Here is a 17,880-nt window from a genome sequence, read left to right on the forward strand (position 1 = left end):
TTGGGTAGTATACTCATTTTCACTATATTGATTCTTCCAATCCATGAACATGGTATATTTCTCCATCTATTAGTGTCCTCTTTGATTTCTTTCATCAGTGTTTTATAGTTTTCTATACATAGGTCTTTAGTTTCTTTGGGTAGATATATTCCTAAGTATTTTATTCTTTTCGTTGCAATGGTGAATAAAATTGTTTCCTTAATTTCTCTTTCTATTTTCTCATTATTAGTGTATAGGAATGCAAGGGATCCTCTTCCTTTTCTAAAACCAGCTTGAACATCGAAGTTCACGGTTCACGTATTGCTGAAGCCTGGCTTGAAGAATTTTGAGCATTACTTTACTAGCATGTGAGATGAGTACAATTGTGTGGTAGTTTGAGCATTCTTTGGCATTGCCTTTCTTTGGGATTGGAATGAAAACTGACCTTTTCCAGTCCTGTGGCCACTGCTGAGTTTTCCAAATTTGCTGGCATATTGAGTGCAGCACTTTCACAGCATCATCTTTCAGGATTTGAAATAGCTCCACTGGAATTCCATCACCTCCACTAGCTTTGTTCATAGTGATGCTTTCTTAGGCCCACTTGACTTCACATTCCAGGATGTCTGGCTCTAGATGAGTGATCATATCATTGTGATTATCTGGGTCGTGAAGATCTTTTTTGTACAGTTTTCTGTGTATTCTTGCCACCTCTTCTTAATATCTTCTGCTTCTGTTAGGTCCATACCATTTCTGTCCTTTATCGAGCCCATCTTTGCATGAAATTTCCCCTTGGTATCTCTAATTTTCTTGAAGAGATCTCTAGTCTTTCCCATTCTGTTGTTTTCCTCTATTTCTTTGCATTGATCACTGAGGAAAGCTTTCTTATCTCTTCTTGCTATTCTTTGGAACTCTGCATTCAGATGCTTATATCTTTCCTTTTCTCCTTCGCTTTTCACTTCTCTTCTTTTCACAGCTATTTGTAAAGCCTCCCCAGACAGCCATTTTGCTTTTTTGCATTTCTTTTCTGTGGGTAGCAGATATGTAAGTTAATTGTGTGGTGTGAATTTTCAGACTAAATAAATCTTCACAGTGGAAATGACTACACTGAAATTTAGTATAGAAACATGCTGCAGCCCATGAAAACCCAACAGATTATGTAATTTAAATGAAGGATATGAAATCTTTATCTTAAGGCACAAATCAGAAGAGAACCACAGCATGAGACCCATGTAATAGGTTAACATTGGCATTAGTATTAGCACGAGGTAGTCCTTCCTTCTTTGGGGTAGAGAATGCCTGTTTTGGTATCAAACTACATCTCATCAACATGTTTGTTATGACTTATGGAAGGAATGTTTTTTTTTTCTTTGCCATGTAAGATCCAGTGGATCAGCAAACTATCTCTGTTGGCAAGTACTTCTTGAGAGGCTGTGAGACTGGTCACAGGGATAAGGGGTATTTTTTGGACACTTTGCCTAAATGAAATCTGAAGGAACACCTCTTCTAATATTTTGTTTCCTTCATTGGGCATAAGTTTAGCTCTCAAAGTGTAAAAGTCTTAGACTTCCCTGGTGGTCCAGTGGTTGAGAATCTGCCTACCAATGCAGGGGACATGGGTTCTATCCCTGGTCTGGGAAGATTCCACACATCATGGGGCAGCAGAGCCTGTGTACCACAACTACTGAAGCCTGCACCCTAGAGGCCGTGCTCTGCAACAAGAAGCCACCTCAATGAGAAGCCCTTGTACCACAACTAGAGAGTAGACTCACTCGCCACAGCTAGAGAAAGCCCAGGTGCAGCAATGAAGACCACTGCAGTAAACAAACAAACAAAAAGCATAAAAGTCCTAAGAGGAAAAACTGCAAGTCTACAAGCACTCTAGAGAAAGAACACTTGGCTTGGAGGCAAGCGTCTAGTCCCAGCTCTGTCACTAAGCCCATGGGTGATCCTGGGGAAGTCACATAACCTCTGAGGACCTCAGTTTCCCCATGTTTGTGTCAAGGGGGTTCTACTAGGGACCTCTGAAGTATTTATCTGCTTTAGCATTTTGATCCTACGTGCTTCTCTGCAGGGACAGATTGTGAACTTAATGAGCTTAAGCTTCAAGGATCTTTGCATGCACAGCTCTTTTCAGAAGCCCTGGGAGGGGCCCCATCAATATCTTTTCCTTGGTCATATATTTTTGTAAAGTTTCAAAAAGTAAAATATTTTAACTGAAATTGGTTAAGACAACTATCTCTTTTTACTCCCCACTCTCCCTTCATTGCAATTCCCCAGGTGTGGGGTGGCCTTGAATTGGTTGTGGGCACGTTTGGGGTTCAGATAAAGAGAAATTGGGTTGAAGATATTAATGATACAATTCCATGTAGTCTAGAGTTACTTTTGTGTATAGTTGCATTGTTACTAGTTATTCTAATATAGGTCTGGCTTCCAGAAATATTTCTACTATTCCCTGTACTGAATGGCATGCACAAGAACAAGTCAAAACACTTCTCAATTGTGTCTATATAATGTTTTGAGTGACATAAGAGTATAATCAAATTACTCTTATACCACATCTATCACCTTATTGATGAATATAAGGGATTCTGTCACTAGAATCCTGTTTCTTCAGGACTTTTTAATGCATTGTATTGATACCAATGCATGCTCACTCACTAAGGGTGGCATGAAGGGGCAAGGCCACTGATGATGCCATGGAATGAACTTATCCTATAATACTTGGCACTGGAAGCATGTGGGGATTGGGAGAGGGACAAGATTTTGAAATGTACAGAGCCAGAAGCTAGTCTGTTGAAAATTCTTCCAGTCATCAAACATGAAAAGTTATAAATGGAGGATTCAGTTCTCAATGATGCCTAAACAAAATGGAAATGTTCTTTCAGCAGGAATATACTCAATAAAGCAGCATGTATAATTATAAACACACTGTTTTCCCTTGTTTTGATTATGTGTGCTCAAAATAGAATTTTCCAGAATGTCTGTGTTTGTAGGGGCAAAAACCTTTAGGCAGTACTGTAAGAAGTAAGTCTCTGATTTTGCAGGTTTTATGCATCACAGAATAAGCCTTTACATATCTGACACATCTTGTCGAGATGAATTGTATTGGTTTTAGATGAAACAGCATGCAGTATTGATACAATTCATTAAAAAGTCCTCAAGAAACAAGAGTTCTAGTGACAGAACTCCTATATTCATCAGTAAGGTGATAGATGTAGTATAAGAGTAATTTGATTATACTATTATGTAGCTCAATATATTATAGACACAATTTAGAAATATGTTTGACTTGCTCTTATGCATGCCTTAATTTTGGACTAATTTTGTATCCATTTTCAGAATGGCTGATAGACTAAAACTCAAAGAGGAAAGGAAGGATGTATCTTAATGGAAATTGATGATTTAAACTAAAACAAAGAAGACTAGCAGAGACTTTAAAATATTGAAAACTCTCTTATCACAACAGAAGCTAAAGACTCTGATGGCCAAAATCAAAAAGATAGGAAACGATCACAACAGCAAAGAAAACATAGACAAAGCAATAACAAAAATGAGAGGAAATTTATGTGATTTGGGACACTCCAGGACAAAGAACAGAAGGAGGATAAAAGTAATGGTCTGCATGAGGACATGGACTACAGAAAAGTTAATGAGTGTCATTGGTATTTAAAATTAGCCACTGCAAAAGAAGCCTGAAATGTCATGACTCTTTTGGCTCATAGATGAAGGAAACTGGTTAGAGCTTAGCCCAAATTTGACAAAACTCTAAAAATGTTACATGACACTGTAATGAATTAGAAGTTGGAAAAAAAACTTTTCTAAATTATCAATAATGAATAAATAAATTTCTAGTAGACTGAATTATCCTCATTTCCTTATAGAAAAATTATATTAAAAATTATATAAAGAGATGACTAACAATTTGGAAAAAAATTGTGCTTGTACTTCAGGCAGCTCATCAGGAAATATGGTTTGTCATTCTGCCACCCCCCCTCACCCTCCCCCCCCACCCCCGGTTTTTGTGATGTTTGCAGAGTTTTTCAGTTTTAGAAATTAGTATTTTATAATATTATGACTTCTTACTTCATTGTAAATAAATATTCAATTTGTACTCAATTTTTGTTTTGATTTTGTATTCTCCTTCAGTAATTAGGGCCACCAAATTATATCAGCACATGATCTGTTGCTACTCATCTGACAGATTCCTTTATAGAGCAGTGTTTCTCAAGCCTTAATATGCCTTTGAATCCCCTGGGGATCTTGTTAAGATGCAGCTCCTGAGATTTCTGTATTCCTAACGAGCTCCCAGTTGGTGCCCACACTGCTGGTCTAGGGACACACTTTGAGAATCCGATGTACAACTGTGGCTTCCCTCTGACTGCATTGGGTGATGCTCTTAGAAAACACAGATGCCTGGGCCCCACCCCTGAAGATTCTTAGGAAATTTTGTAACTAGGCAAACAGACCCTTTGATACACTGTTGCTAGGAATTCAAACTGATGCAACCATTTTGAAGGTTAGTTTGGCAATATCTTCTTGGAAACCCTGAAGAGGTCAGCTGGAAATTCTGGGAAAGGCAGTTTAGAAATTCCTAGCACAGGCTGGTGGAGAAGGCAATGGCACCCCACTCCAGTACTCTTGCCTGGAAAATCCCATGGACACAACTGAGCGACGTCACTTTCACTTTTCACTTTCATGCATTGGGGAAGGAAATGGCAACCCACTCCAGTGTTCTTGCCTGGAGAATCCCAGGGATGGGGGGAGCCTGGTGGGCTGCCATCTATGGGGTCGCACAGAGTCGGACATGACTGAAGCGACTTAGCAGCAGCAGCAGCAGCAGCCCAGGCTGGGGGAAAAAAAAGTGTAGAAGGATGGTGTTTGGCTGAGAGACAGTAGATACATAATTGGTACAGGGTACAATCTCTGTAACCCAAAACTTCTACTTTAGGAATTTATCCTAGTAATATATACCTATATAAATATATAGGTATGACTTTAATTCCACAGTATTTGTAGTTGGGAAAACTAACAGCAACCTGACCATCAATAAATTACACAAACTATGAAACATCTTTACAATGAAATAGCAATCAGTTCAGTTCAGCTCAGTTGCTCAGTCATGTCCGACTCTTTGCGACCCCATGAATCACAGCACGCCAGGCCTCCCTGTCCATCACCAACTCCCGGAGTTCACTCAGACTCATGTCCATCGAGTCAGTGATGCCACCCAGCCATCTCATCCTCTGGCGTCCCCTTCTCCTGCCCCGAATCCCTCCCAGCATGAGTCTTTTCCAATGAGTCAACTCTTCGCATGAGGTGGCCAAAGTACTGGAGTTTCAGCTTCAGCATCAGTCCTTCCAAAGAACACCTAGGACTGATTTCCTTTAAAATGGACTGGTTGGATCTCCTTTCAGTCCAAGAGACTCTCAAGAGTCTTCTCCAACACTACAGTTCAAAAGCATCAATTCTTCAGCACTCAGCTTTCTTCGCAGTCCAACTTTCACATCCATACATGACCACTGGAAAAACCATAGCCTTGACTAGATGGACCTTTGTTGGCAAAGTAATGTCTCTGCTTTTCAATATGCTATCTAGGTTGGTCATAACTTTCCTTCCAAGGAGCAAGCGTCTTCTAATCTCATGGCTGCAATCACCATCTGCAGTGATTGTGGAGCCCAATAAAGAAAGTCTGACACTGTTTACACTGCATCCCATCTATTTCCCATGAAGTGATGGGACCAGATGCCATGATCTTAGTTTTCTGAATGTTGAGCTTTAAGCCAACTTTTTCACTCTCCTCTTTCACTTTCATCAAGAGGCTTTTTAGTTCCTCTTCACTTTCTGCCATAAGGGTGGTGTCATCGGCATATCTGAGGTTATTGATATTTCTCCCGGCAATCTTGATTCCAGCTTGTGCTTCTTCCAGCCCAGCGTTTCTCATGATGTACTCTGCATATAAGTTAAATAAGCAGGGTGACAATATACAGCCTTGACGTACTCCTTTTCCTATTTGGAACCAGTCTGTTGTTCCGCAGCTCATCTTAGTTAAACAATTACTACATGCCAGACATTGCTGTAAGTTATTTATAAATATTAAATTTGTCTTCACAATTATCATGTTTCCATTTTGCAGATGATGTAATTTATATGTATTAACATGGAAAGCTGTCCAGGGATATAACAGGTGAAAGCAATTAGCAGAACATTATTTATAATATATCATGCATTACCATTATAATATACTAGCAAAAAATAATATATTCAAATCTGAGGCCTAGTCTTCAGTAGACAACTGCTGATATAGAATAGGAATGAAAGGACATTCATTTATATTCAAACACACTGTTTTCATGCAATTTAACTGGTAACACTTTCAGAGGAAGTAAAAATGATCAGGCTGATTTGGTGGATAAGAGCAATCTGTCAATGGTCAGATGGGTAGTCATTCTTATTGATCCCAACATGAGGGCTGATGGGAAGAACTGACCTATAGATGTACCTCTATCACATTTCTTTAAGGACACACTCTAGGAAGAAAATACACCAGTGCAATTTGTCTGGGCTTCTCAGTTGGTCCAGCTTTTTGTCTTATACTGTTTCACCTTAGTAATGTCGTTCCACTCTTAGGCCATGGCAAGGTTTAAAAAAATTCCCAACACTTTATTATGGGATTTTTCAAACATACAGGACAGATAAAAAGAAATCTACAGGGAACACATGCATCTATCATCCGGACTGTACAATTAACATTTTACTATACTTCCTTCATCACAAATCTACTTATCTCTCTGTGCATCCATTGATTCACTTCATTTCCGGGGATGCACTTCAGAGTAATTTGCTGACGTCAATCAGTACACTTTCTCCTGAATGCTGCAGTATACATATCAACAACTATAGTTTAATATGTTTCTAGTTTGTCTTCTTTCCTTTTGAGGGAACATTTACACGGGAAACACACAAATCTTAGGTGTACCATCTGATAAGTTTTCACTAGTGTGTACATCTGCAGAACTCAGACTTCTATCCAGAGAGAATTTTACCATAACTGAGAGTTCTCTAATGCCCCTTTCTGGGTACACCATTTCTCCCCACCACTCCCCTCACTAGACAACTACTGCTCTGATTTTTTCCCACTATAGATATCCTTTCTAGAACTTCATACAGATGGACTAATACAATATGTATTTTGTGCAACAATCCTTTTACTCAGCCTAACGTTTTTTGCAATTCATCCACATTATTGCATATCCCCATTGTTCATTAACCATTTCCTTATTTTCTGGTATAAGATGATGTTTCAGATTCAACTCGTACTTTCCCAGTTGTAGGCCTGGAATCGGCCATTTTTCCAAGGATCTCTGGTTTCTTTTGCGTTGTGCTTATGTGCTCAGTTGTGTCTGACTCTTTGCGACCCCTTGGACTATAGCCTGCCAGGATTCTCTGTCCATGGTGTTCTTTAGGCAAGAATACTGAAGTGGGTTTCCATTTCCTCCTCCAGGGTATCTTCCTGACCCAGGGACTGAACCCCCATCTCCTGCATTGGCAGTACCACATGGTAAGTCCCCGGTTTCCTTTAATAAAGGGTATATTCAGAGACCAAGATTTGGGCACTCAATGTTTTAATTGCTAATGGGGTATCGATGCTTTTATGTCATTCACTCAGTGGACAGATATAGGAAATATGTATATATATATATACACACACATATATATGAGATATATGTGTGCATGTTAATGTATGTACATATAATCCACACATATTCATCTATAGTATTTCTATATTTGTGTGCATGTATATATTTATACACACATAATGAAAGCTAAGTACGTACCAATACTTTGGTTTCAATCTTAAACCCTCAGGGTTTCCCAGACTTTCCTGTTTCAGTGTTTATAAATACCTTCCCTAGCAATGAGAATATTGGCCCCTATTATCACAGCATATTTACTTATTGGCTTAATCTCCCAACCACGCTGGCTGTCTCTTCCACCCACCACCACATCCCACCTCCTCTTTGTCCTGTGTCTCACCCCCTCCTGCCCTGCATCCATGCCTCTGCATGCCTTCCTCAGCCCTCTCACATCCCTGTGATTTCAGTCACGTGCTGAGTTCTCCATCCTGGGAAGGAAAATACAGAGAACAGGTACCACATTTTGATAGGAAAAAGCCCAAGTGAACAAAACCAACACTGCTCCATTTGCAGTTCTATTTCTTAATTCCTGTTACTAAATGTTTACAAAGAAAAGCACTGAGCCTTTAAAAACAAAACAAAACAAAACAAAAGGGAACAATTAAGTGGAGCAAGTTACAATTTTAAGTCCTAAGTAGAAGACTTTTAACAGGCTATTAGAATGATAACCTGTGGCTGCTGTGGAACCAGCTTAAAGGCTCCCTGATGTCGCCCAGGAGGGGCTAACACTGCTCTGTAACCAGTGAAAACACTTAAGGCCTTCAAAGGCGTTAATCAGTCATAAGGAGTATTAGCAGAAGCTTCCGCAGGGGAAGCATTGGCTGTCCTTGGGGAGACACAGGGGGTGAAGGTCCGGGCCATTCACAGAGATCTCCAGCCTTGGCATTCACAAGGTCTCAGCTGTGACAAGTCTGCAGGCCCCAAGGTCAGGCTTTTACCCACTGACTTGAGCTTCCTGGGGATTTCTCATCAAAGCCTTTGCCTATCACCTTAGGGGAGAAACCCTGGTGTAGTTACCTTCATATTTCTTAAAGTCTGAGAAATAACCTGGCTTTTGGAAAACAATTGTTAACACTTCCTGGAAGTTTTGGAAGGCAGGAACCCTCTTGAGTGCACCAAGCACTGTGCAGTGCTGGCTCTTTGATTTCTAGCTCGGTTTTGACTCATGCCCCCACTGCCTTCCCTGCACTCACCAGAAAGCACGGCTTCTCAGCTTAGTTTGCTTATCAGACTGCATAAAGCCGGGTGGTCTCAGGGTCTGCTTTATCTTTGGCCACACACTACCTGCTGACCCGGGAACCCACTTAATCGTCTCTGAAATATGCCTCATTTGTAGGTGCCGGGAGCCATCTCCCGGCATATTGCATATTGAGTGCAGCACTTTCACAGCATAATCTTTCAGGATCTGGAATAGCTCAACTGGAAGTCTATCACTGCCAGGAGCCAGCGTGAGGAACTCCGCCCGTGGCAAAGGTCATGAGGAAGGAGACTCGGCATACACAAAGGTGGGATCGAGCCTCAGGAGTCCCCCTGGAAATTCTCAAGCATCTACCCCCCAAACCAGAGTCTGCCTACTTTCTGCTTTGTGCTTTCACCTACACTTCTGACTTTACGGGGGACTGTCCCCCACTACCTCTCTCTGAAAAAAGAGTTAGCTTACAGCTCCAGTTAATAATTCCTGGGTGTGACAGTGTTTCAACCTACAAACTCCTTTGGAAATCCTCTAGCCTGCCTGAATAGGTTTTTCCGGCCACACATGATTGTTCAGAGCCTCCCAACTGTGAGAGGCAGGAGATGTTCTAAACTGTCTAAACACAGATTCCTTTGAGTAGTTAAAAGATTGATTAGAAATGGTATTGGTGAAGGGTTTTTCACTTGTTGGGCCAATGTTTGCTGCTAAGTCTCCATATCCCTTACCTACTGTGTCCTTGGCAGTGTATTGATTGATATAATGGGTGTATAGAAATGTAAGTAGTAGCCTCAATGTTTGTAACCTTGGACCCTTGAGTTATTTCTTTTCTTGATTGAGCCCACCTCACCTTTGCCCTATAGGAATGCAGCTTTGTCCAATGCTTTTTTGGAGGCTGGCGCCTGACTTTAGAATAATCACCTTTAGAGAAAAATAAGTTTCTTAAAATGTTAACAGGCCTCCTGGCCAGAAGATGATGTAAATCACCTGAATTTTTGCATATGATAAGTTTGAAAGCCTGGCTTCGATTAGGACCAGGAACTGCTGTCCTTGCATGACTCCACCCCTTCCCCCATTAATCCTCTATGCACAACTTAAGGTATAAAACTACTTTGGAAAATAAAGTACGCCCCTTTTTTGTTCACCGAAATCTGGTCTCCCCATGTCGTTCTTTCTTTCACTTTCTGGCTGAATTTTTCCTCTGAGGCGGGGAAGCTCGTCAAGCCTACTAATTTTGCCTGGGCTTTTAAGATCTGACCAGGGAGGCCTTAGTGTCTCCTCTCCTTCGGGAGAATGGGAGGACACCTGCGGCCTTCGTAGGTGACGTAAATTCCCTGCTTTGGAATTTTATTCAGCCTCTTTTCTCCACTGAATTTCCTCACTGAGCTATCCTTATTTCAGCCGCTTTTCTCCACTGAATTTCCTCACTGAGCTATCCTCATTCTATTACTCTTTATATCCTTAATTAACGTTTAATTAAGCAGTTGTTTCCTGATCCTCGCCTACGCTGTCTCTCCTTCGAATACCCTGGATCAGCTGGGGCTGGACCCCGGCATGTAGGCTTAAGGCCGCCTTAACCTGAAACAGGGATGGCAGATTTGTTTCAAGATATATTTTTTGTTGTTCAGTTGCTAAGTCGTGTCTTGACTCTTGCAATCCTGTGGACTGTAGCCCAACAGGCTTCTCTGTTCATGGGGTTCTTCTGACAAGAATACTGGAGTAGGGTGCCATTTCCTCTTCCAGGGGATCTTCCTGACTCAGGAATTGAAACTGTGTCTGTTATGCCTCCTGCATTTGCAGGAGGATTCTATAACACTAGTGCCACCTAAGAAGCTCTGTATCTAATTTAATTCTCTTGTAATTTCTCAAAGAAAAAACTACTAGCTTCACTTTACCTATGATGAAAATGGAGGCCCAGAAGCCATAAAGAAATTGCCAAAGATCTTGCAGTAGAACTGGAACCTGAATTCAAATCTATTTGCTTCCAAAAAACTTGTTCTTTCCATGGCACCATACTTTGTTGTTGTTTCTGAACCTAAGCTTCACCGTTAACATTCAGTCAAGTCAGTCACTCAGCTGTGTCCGACTCTTTGCAACCCCATGGACTGCAGCACAACAGGCCTCCCTGTCCATCCCCAACTCCCGGAGTTTACTCAGACTCATGTCCATTGAGTCAGTGACGCCATCCAACCATCTCATCCTCTGTCATCCCCTTCTCCTCCTGCCTTCAATCTTTCCCAGCATCAGGGTCTTTTACAATGAGTCAGCTCTTCCCATCAGGATATCAAAGTATTGGAGTTTCAGCTTCAGTATCAGTCCTTCCAATGAATATTCAGGACTGATTTCCTTTAGGACAGACTGGTTGGATCTCCTTACAGTCCAAGGGACCCTCAAGAGTCTTCTGCAACACCACAGTTCAAAAGCATCAATTCTTCTGTGCTCAGCTTTCTTTATAGTCCAACTCTTACATCCATACATGACTACTGGACAAACCATAGCTTTAACTAGATGGACCTTTGTTGGCAAAGTAACGTCTCTGCCTTTTAATATGCTGTCTAGGTTGGTCATAACTTTTCGTCCAAGGAGTAAGCGTCTTTTAATTTCATGGCTGCAGTCACCATCTGCAGTGATTTTGGAGCCCCCCAAAATAAATTCAGCCACTGTTTCCACTGTTTCCCTATCTATTTCCCGTGAAGTGATGGGACCAGATGCCATGATCTTCGTTTTCTGAATGTTGAGCTTTAAGTCAACTTTTTCACTCTCTTCTTTCACTTTCATCAAGAGGCTCTTTAGTTTTTCTTCACTTTTTGCCATAAGGGTGATGTCATCTGCATATCTGAGGTTATTGATATTTCTCCCAGCAATCTTGATTCCAGATTGTGCTTCATCCACCCTAGCGTTTCTCATGATGTACTCTGCATATAAGTTAAATAAGCAGGGTGACAATATACAGCCTTGACGTACTCCTTTTTCTATTTGAAACCAGTCTGTTGTTCCATGTCCAGTTCTAACTATTGCTTCCTGACCGGCATACAGATTTCTCAACCCTTAACTTTCAGTTCAGTTCAGTTTAGTCGCTCAGTCGTGTCCAACTCTCTGCAACCCATGAATCGCAGCACGCCAGGCCTCTCTGTCCATCACCAACTCCCAGAGTTCACTCAGACTCACGTCCATCGAGTCAGTGATGCCATCCAGCCATCTCATCCTCTGGCGTCCCCTTCTCTTCCTGCCCCCAATCCCTCCCAGCATCAGAGTCTTTTCCAATGAGTCAACTCTTCGCATGAGGTGGCCAAAGTACTGGAGTTTCAGCTTTAGCATCATTCCTTCCAAAGAAATCCCAGAGCTGATCTCCTTTAGAATGGACTGGTTGGATCTCCTTGCAGTCCAAGGGACTCTCAAGAGTCTTCTCCAACACCACAGTTCAAAAGCATCAATTCTTCGGCACTCAGCTTTCTTCACAGTCCAACTCTCACATCCATACATGACCACTGGAAAAACCATAGCCTTGACTAGATGGACCTTTGTTGGCAAAGTAATGTCTCTGCTTTTGAATATGCTATCTAGATTGGTCATAACTTTCCTTCCAAGGAGTAAGCATCTTTTAATTTCATGGCTGCAGTCACCATCTGCAGTGATTTTGGAGCCTCCCAAAATAAATTCAGCCACTGTTTCCACTGTTTCTCCATCTATTTCCCATGAAGTGATGGGACCAGATGCCATGATCTTAGTTTTCTGAATGTTGAGCTTTAAGTCAACTTTTTCACTCTCCTCTTTCACCTTCATCAAGAGGCTTTTTAGTTCCTCTTCACTTTCTGCCATAAGGGTGGTGTCATCTGCGTATCTGAGGTTATTGATATTTCTCCCAGCAATCTTGATTCTAGCTTGTGCTTCTTCCAGCCCAGCATTTCTCATGATGTACTCTGCATAGAAGTTAAATAAGCAGGGTGACAATATACAGCCTTGATATCTCCTTTTCCTATTTGGAACCAGTCTGTTGTTCCATGTCCAGCTCTAGCTGTTGCTTCCTTACCTGCATACAGATTTCTCAAGAGGCAGGTCAGGTGGTCTGGTATTCCCATCTCTTTCAGAATTTTCCACAGTTTATTGTGACTTACGCAGTCAAAGGCTTTGGCATAGTCAATAAGGCAGAAATAGATGTTTTTCTGGAACTCTCTTGCTTTTTCTTTTCTTTTTTTAAAAAAATTTATTATTATTATTATTATTTTTACTTTACAATATTGTATTGGTTTTGCCATACATCAACATGCATCCGCCATGGGTGTACACGTGTTCCCCATCCTGAACCCCACTCCCACCTCCCTCCCCATACCATCCCTCTGGGTCATCCCAGTGCACCAGCCCCAAGCTTCCTATATCCTGCATCGAACCTGGACTGGTGATTCGTTTCTTATATGACATTATACATGTTTTAATGCCATTCTCCCAAATCATCCCCCGCACCTCTCCCACAGAGTCCAAAAGACTGTTCTATACATCTGTGTCTCTTTTGCTGTCTCGCATACAGGGTTGTCATTACCATCTTTCTAAATTCCATATATATGCATTAGTATACGGGAGTTGGTGATGGACAGGGAGGCCTGGTGTGCTGAGATTCATGGGATCACAAAGAGTTGGACACGACTGAGTGACTGAACTGAACTGATACTGTACTGGTGTTTTTCTTTCTGGCTTACTTCACTCTGTATAATAGGCTTCAGTTTCATCCACCTCATTAGAACTGATTCAAATGTATTCTTTTCAATGGCTGAGTAATACTCCATTGTGTATATATGCCACAGCTTTCTTATGCATTCATCTGCTGATGGACATCTAGGTTGCTTCCATGTCCTGGCTATTATAAACAGTGCTGCAATGAACATTGCGGTACACGTGTCTCTTTCAATTCTGGTTTCCTCAGTGTGTACGCCCAGCAGTGGGATTGTTGGGTCATAAGGCAGTTCTATTTCCAGTTTTTTAAGGAATCTCCACACTGTTATCCATAGTGGCTGTACTAGTTTGCATTCCCACCAACAGTGTAAGAGGGTTCCCTTTTCTCCACACCCTCTCCAGAATTTATTGCTTGTAGACTTTTGGATCGCAGCCATTCTGACTGGCGTGAAATGGTACCTCATAGTGGTTTTGATTTGCATTTCTCTGATAATGAGTGATGTTGAGCATCTTTTCATGTGTTTGTTAGCCATCTGTATGTCTTCTTTGGAGAATTGTCTATTTAGTTCTTTGGCCCATTTTTTGACTGGGCCATTTATTTTTCTGGAGTTGAGCTGTAGGAGTTGCTTGTATATTTTTGAGATTAGTTGTTTGTCAGTTGCTTCATTTGCTATTATTTTCTCCCATTCTGAAGGCTGTCTTTTCACCTTGCTTATAGTTTCTTTTGTTGTGCAGAAGCTTTTAATTTTAATTAGATCCCATTTGTTTATTTTTGCTTTTATTTCCAATATTCTGGGAGGTGGGTCATAGAGGATCCTGCTGTGATGTATGTCGGAGAGTGTTTTGCCTATGTTCTCCTCTAAGAGTGTTATAGTTTCTGGCCTTACGTTTAGATCTTTAATCCATTTTGAGTTTATTTTTGTGTATGTTGTTAGAAAGTGTTCTAGTTTCATTCTTTTACAAGTGGTTGACCAGTTTTCCCAGCACCACTTGTTAAAGAGATTGTCTTTTCTCCACTGTATATTCTTGCCTCCTTTGTCAAAGATAAGGTGTCCATAGGTGCGTGGGTTTATCTCTGGGCTTTCTATTTTGTTCCATTGATCTATATTTCTGTCTTTGTGCCAGTACCATACTGTCTTGATTACTGTGGCTTTGTAGTAGAGCCTGAAGTCAGGCAGGTTGATTCCTCCAGTACCATTCTTCTTTTTCAAGATAGCTTTGGCTATTCGAGGTTTTTTGTATTTCCATACAAATTGTGAAATTATTTGTTCTAGCTCTGTGAAAAATACCGTTGGTAACTTGATAGGGATTGCATTGAATCTATAGATTGCTTTGGGTAGTATACTCATTTTCACTATATTGATTCTTCCAATCCATGAACATGGTATATTTCTCCATCTATTAGTGTCCTCTTTGATTTCTTTCATCAGTGTTTTATAGTTTTCTATATATAGGTCTTTAGTTTCTTTGGGTAGATATATTCCTAAGTATTTTATTCTTTCCGTTGCAGTGGTGAATGGAATTGTTTCCTTAATTTCTCTTTCTGTTTTCTCAGTATTAGTGTATAGGAATGCAAGGGATTTCTGTGTGTGGATTTTATATCCTGCAACTTAACTATATTCATTGATTAGCTGTAGTAATTTTCTGGTGGAATCTTTAAGGTTTTCTATGTAGAGGATTATGTCGTCTGCAAACAGTGAGAGTTTTACTTCTTCTTTTCCAATTTGGATTCCTTTTATTTCTTTTTCTGCTCTGATTGCTGTGGCCAAAACTTCCAAAACTATGTTGAACAGTAGTGGTGAGAGTGGGCACCCTTGTCTTGTTCCTGACTTTAGGGGAAATGCTTTCAGTTTTTCACCATTGAGGATAATGTTTGCTGTGGGTTTGTCATATCTCTTGCTTTTTTTGATGATCCAGTGGATGTTGACAATTTGGTCTCTGGTTCCTCTGCCTTTTCTAAAACCAGCTTGAACATCTGGAAGTTCACAGTTCACGTATTGCTGAAGCCTGGCTTGGAGAATTTTGAGCATTACTTTACTAGTGTGTGAGATGAGTGCAATTGTGTGGTAGTTTGAGCATTCTTTGGCATTAACTTCAGTGTTGAGCAAATCTGAATTCCACCAAATTTTCAAATATGACCCCAAACTGTCATTCTCTTCTTTGACTTGGTTTTAGCTCCAACTGGAAGCATGAGTCTAAGCATTTAGTTTCATGGAAGAGAAATGCAAGAGGCACTCTCTAAAGTTACTACCTTCTATCCTGTGGGCTTTGGGCAGCCCAGAGTAAGTTTGTTTCCAGAACTAGGAGTCTGGCACAGTGACCTTGACTCAAAAGGATCCCTGTCCAGGCCAGTTAAGTGTGGAGTACCCTCTTTCAATGCCAGGCAGTTCAAAGAGGTACAGAAGAGTTGTGACCTGACTTCCTAATCCTGTGACTTGTGGGCACCTGTGTGCCTGCTTGGTTGTTGTGATGTCACACGGACTTCAGCTTCTATAGTTAGAATCGCAAGCCTCCATGAGGTAGTTGAGTAAACCAGGAGAACTTCAGAGCTGGAATGGACCTTTAACTTGGTCTAGTTCCATACTGCCTAAGGAAAAAAAAAAAAAGAAGAAGAAGAAAAGAAAAGCTCTGTCTAGCACCATGGTCAGAAACAGGTTTAAATACTTCCTGGGGAAGGAATACTACAATCTCTCCCCTTTAATTGGTACATTGTTAGGCAGCTCTGGCAGCTCCGAAATTCTTTTAAAATTAGATTATATATAGCTCTCTATAATTTTCAAGTTCTTCACCTGATTGATTTTCCTCAATTTTATCAGAAACTGATTGCTATAAAGTTGATCCATCAACCAAGTAGCTGGTGCAGATAGTTTGGACTAAGCAAGGTTAGTTCAGGCAAAACTTACAAGGCTCTCCAGTAGAGTTTACTTTCATTGTCTTAATCATGCTACCTTTCTTTAGGGACAACCCCTTCTCACCCTCTCCATTCTTTCTTCCTCCTTCAGAATTCCTGCTGTTATGAAAAGTTTGGAAACTTAGACACCATTGTGACTGATAAAAACATGACTGTCCCCTCTAAGGAGAAGGTTACATCTTGAATTTTTTTTTTAATTTTTTAAGGCTAAAACCTTGAAAGGTTTGGCATAAAGGAACAAATTCGAAATGAATCTTAGTATTCAGGCAGTTTGAGGGAGGGTGGGGCTAAGTGAATATAGATTCCCAGCACTTTTGATATTGAAACAGCATGTAAAACATCCATCAGCTTAAGCTAATTTTGTCTCCTTAAATAACATGTTAATTAATCAGATTGAAATGGCACCAGCTTACACTGGTTTTGTCTCTGTAACTAAGTTGATTAATCAAACCTGGAGACTTTAAGTGACAGGACTGAGCATGTGCAGGATGGGAACCCATGTCTCCACTATAACCCGGAACCCAGAGCCAGAGATCTTCATGCCACGAAACTCAAAGATGAGATATGTTGCCACGGTGCTCTTTAGGAAGCACTATGTCCTTCAATAAGGAAAATCTGGTTTCCTGCAATATGGACTAATTCAAGACTAGCCAATAAGCTTCCAAGTTTGAAACTCCCCTAGCTCCTTAAATGTCACTTGAAGCCTGGGTGGAAACGAGAAATTTGAGAACTTTGCTTCCAGTTTCCTTGCCGGTTAATCTCATAATAAAGCTCTTCCTTTCCTCAAAAGCTGATGCCATAGTAACTGGCTTCTGTGTGCCGCAGGCAGCCCGCCCTTTCTTGGTAACAATTTCGCCTCAGGTAGGACACCTGACTCACCAAGGTGAGCCTGGTTCTACATGTCCATCCTGGTCTGATGATGCTCTCCACTTGGTGAATACTGGTGGTCTCACAGGAGGATGGAATAGAGTGTAGGGAGGTTAGTGACCTGTGTTGCTGCTGCTGCTAAGTTGCTTCAGTTGTGTCCGACTCTGTGAGACCCCATGGACTGCAGCCTCCCAGGCTTCTCCGTCAATGGGATTCTCCAGGCAAGAACACTGGAGTGGGTTGCCATTTCCTTCTCCAAGTGACCTGTGTTACTTGACGTCTAAGTTCAATAGAAAGTGGCTCATTGGCTCAAAGAGTGTAGAGCCTGGTCCCAAGCAGCCCTTAGCATGCAGCGCCATTAGCCTCTCACCCAGTCAGAAGGAGTGGTAGGTAATCCTGCTCAGTCACTGGTCCAGGTTGCAGTGGGCCCCACCCACAAAGAACCAACTGTCAATGAGCTGCAGGATTCTTCCTCAGCCATTGGTTGGGGCTGCAGTGGCCCCGCCCACAAGCAACCAACTGTGACGGAGAGCCCATTAGTGAGGGGATTTTTCAGCCAACCATTGGTGGAG

The 17,880-nt window shown here is 41.3% G+C and overlaps 1 long non-coding RNA gene across 2 annotated transcripts in view; it reads left to right on the forward strand.

The window, feature by feature from the left end:
- LOC129622947 (uncharacterized) overlaps window positions 1-9,612 on the forward strand; it is a 51,859-nt gene extending 42,247 nt beyond the window's left edge. For both annotated transcript variants that reach the window (XR_008700196.1, XR_008700197.1), the window contains 2 exons: window positions 7,481-7,537; window positions 9,063-9,612. This is a non-coding gene — a long non-coding RNA (uncharacterized LOC129622947). The remainder of the gene's footprint in view (window positions 1-7,480; window positions 7,538-9,062) is intronic.
- Window positions 9,613-17,880: the final 8,268 nt, after the last annotated feature.

This window comes from Bubalus kerabau, chromosome 11, assembly GCF_029407905.1.
Source record: "Bubalus kerabau isolate K-KA32 ecotype Philippines breed swamp buffalo chromosome 11, PCC_UOA_SB_1v2, whole genome shotgun sequence".
Taxonomy (NCBI): Eukaryota; Metazoa; Chordata; class Mammalia; order Artiodactyla; family Bovidae; genus Bubalus; species Bubalus kerabau.